This window comes from Gekko japonicus, unplaced genomic scaffold (genome assembly GCF_001447785.1).
Source record: "Gekko japonicus isolate JY-2015 unplaced genomic scaffold, Gekko_japonicus_V1.1 scaffold101, whole genome shotgun sequence".
Classification (NCBI taxonomy): domain Eukaryota; kingdom Metazoa; phylum Chordata; class Lepidosauria; order Squamata; family Gekkonidae; genus Gekko; species Gekko japonicus.
This window is the reverse complement of record NW_015165238.1, coordinates 1,979,164-1,981,857: the sequence shown is the minus strand read 5'-3', so window position 1 is coordinate 1,981,857 and position 2,694 is coordinate 1,979,164.

Sequence of the window (2,694 nt, the reverse complement as noted above, 5' to 3'; positions counted from 1 at the left end):
CCGGCGGCCCTCCGCGGGAGAGAAAGGCGCAGGGCGGGGGGGGGGGCGCAGGTTTGGCCCCGCGTCTCCTCCCCCGTGTCCACGCGAGAGAAAAGGCGGCGCGGCTCCCCCTCCCCCACCTCACCCCGGCCAGACTTGCCCAAGCAAAAGGGGGGAGAGGTGAGCCGCCGGGAGGGGGCGGGGCAGGGGCAGAGCCGGCCCGCCGCCTTGGCCAGCTTCCCCTGGTCCCTGCTTGCTTGGCAGCCCCCCCCCTTGCAGATCGCCCACACTGTAGCCGGTGAGGGGGGTCGAGGGAGAAAGCGGAGAAGGACTTTGGGGGAGAAAGACAGGGGGGAGAGGGTGGTGGTGGGGAATCCGGCAGCCTTGGCCTCAGAGCGGAGGGGGCCAAGACACCCTCCTCCCTCGGGCGCGGGGCTCAGACCTCTCGCCAGTCACCTCACCCAGCAAGCGCTTTGCTTTCCCCACTCAGATGCCACCGACCAGGCTTCCATCGGCCTGCCAAGAACCGTCGTCTTCCCCCTCCCCTCTTGATCGGTCAAAGACCAGCCCGCAGCCGGACCTGAAACAACCCCGACCTGGGAAACCGGCGGCGGCGGAGGTCGTGTCAACGGCTGAGCCTGCCAACGTCTGTCATTCCGGCGCCGAGAGTCGGAGGCAGCGGCAACGCCAGGCTTGGAGAGAGACTGGCCAAGGCTTCGTTTCAGGGGCAGGCAGCCTCCCCCTGGGGTAGAAGAAGACTCAGCCCGGTTGCGATGCTCCCTCCCGGGACCTGCCTGCGTCCAATCTACCCCTCCAGAAGCCCGTCACTTATTCGCCTCTGGAATCCGGGACCCTAAATAGCCAGCGGCTTCCAAGCCACCCACCGCCCCGGATTCCCTGAAAGACCCACGTGTGTCTCCATCCAGAGAGGGCACACGTATAAACCACAGGCCCTCTCCACGAGCTCGCAGAAGCCCCACCGGCCTAGGAGCCGGGACACCCCCGCCTCCACCAGGTCACCCGGCTTGGGTCGATAACGTGTGTGCGCACCCGGCCAGGACGCGCTGACCTTTAACACGAGGCAATATATTATATTTTTGTTCCGGGCTCCTTTCTCCCCACGCACGTAGTCAACCGTGAAAGCCGAGGGGTGGTAAAACTTGTCCTGACAGCCCACTGAAAGCTTGGAGGCCGTGCGCGGGTTACCTCCGCCTGAAAGAAAACAGAAGAGACGAGCCCTCCGAGGGGTCGTTCCCTGGGACCAGCCAGCCCGACGAAATAACACGAAACAGCTGCCCCGGCCGGCAGCCCCGGACCCGGACGTGTGCTCGAGACGACCCAAAGACCAGGGAAAGCTCCTCAGAGGGCAACGCTACACGCTTTAGGCCTACAGCCGTACAACAAAGGGTTTGGAGGCTGGGACCCCTCTTTTAGGGCGAGCCACGCTGTTTGGACCTGGGTGGTGATGGGGAGACACCTCTGGGAACAAGCCGCCACCCGGGGGCCGAAGTGCTCCCTTTCCCCTCCCCCCCCCTCCCCACAACCACTAGGCTGGGGGAAACCTGCGTGTCAGGGACCTGGCGCCGAAGGGAGAGAGCTCAAAAGCCCTGCTGGGTCTTCTTTATGACCAGACTCCTCCAAGCAGCCAAGGGGACGTTCTAGCTGGTCTCCTCGAAGGAGGCGCCGGCGGTCAGGGCTTGGCAGCATCCGTGAAATCCCAGCAACAGCTCCACCGACACAAACGGTGCCTTACAGAACTAAAGGTTGGGGAAACAAAGAAGTCCCCCTCCCCCGCCAGCAGAACGGGATTCCCGGGATTTCTCTGGTCCTGGCACAGGAGGGAGGCTTTTAGACAGAGGAGAGCCCGGTGCGGTTCCCCCTCCCCAAAGCAACAACAACAACAGCAGCAATATGGAGGCGCAGGGAAACCAAGTTTCGCCGACTTCACCGAGAGGTCGTCCGCTCCAGCCCCCGTCTCCGGGTTCCGCAGCCCAGGTGGCGATTCGACTGGCCAAGAGAGAAGATTTGCTCTCCTTCCACAGACCGACGACCTTCCCGGCACTGAACTGCAACAAGCCGGCCCCTCGCGTCGCCTCGCCCGTCAAGGCCAAGGGGATGCGGGGATATCTGCCCCACCAGCTCCGACTGGTGCCCGGAGCCGCCCCCCCGCCGCTCGGCCCATAGCGGGAGCCCAGAGCCCCCTTCGCTTTCCTCCCCCCCCCCACCCCAAGGAAAAGGCGAGAAGTTAGAGAAGAGAACAAACACCGCCCGGCGCCAGGCCCGAGAGCAGGTCCGGCCACGGCCCTCGCCGCCCGGCTCCCCAGCAAACGCGGCCCGAACGGCACATGGCAGGTCCTCCTCCCGGGCTCTCGGCACACGCGGGAGCTGCTCTCTTTCCCCCCCCTCCCAACTTCGCGCTGCCCTTTCCTGCCCGAAGGCAAACAAATTTCGCCTTTGAAAACGCGAATGGGAAGAGGGACCCGCTGCAAGCGAAGTGAGCACCGCCATCTTCCCAGCCCTTCCCTGCCGACGCCAGCGTCGCCCCAACTTAAGTTCCTAAATTCCCCCGGAGAGTCCCGTCGGGCCCGCCGATCCCCTCCGCGGCACCGCCACCCCCCAGCGGGCCCGTCCCTATAAAATGGGCGCGCTCCCTGCCGCCCCCCGCCCCCCCGGATTCGTTTTTCGCGCGGCCCCGGCCGGCCAGCGACCCAGGCG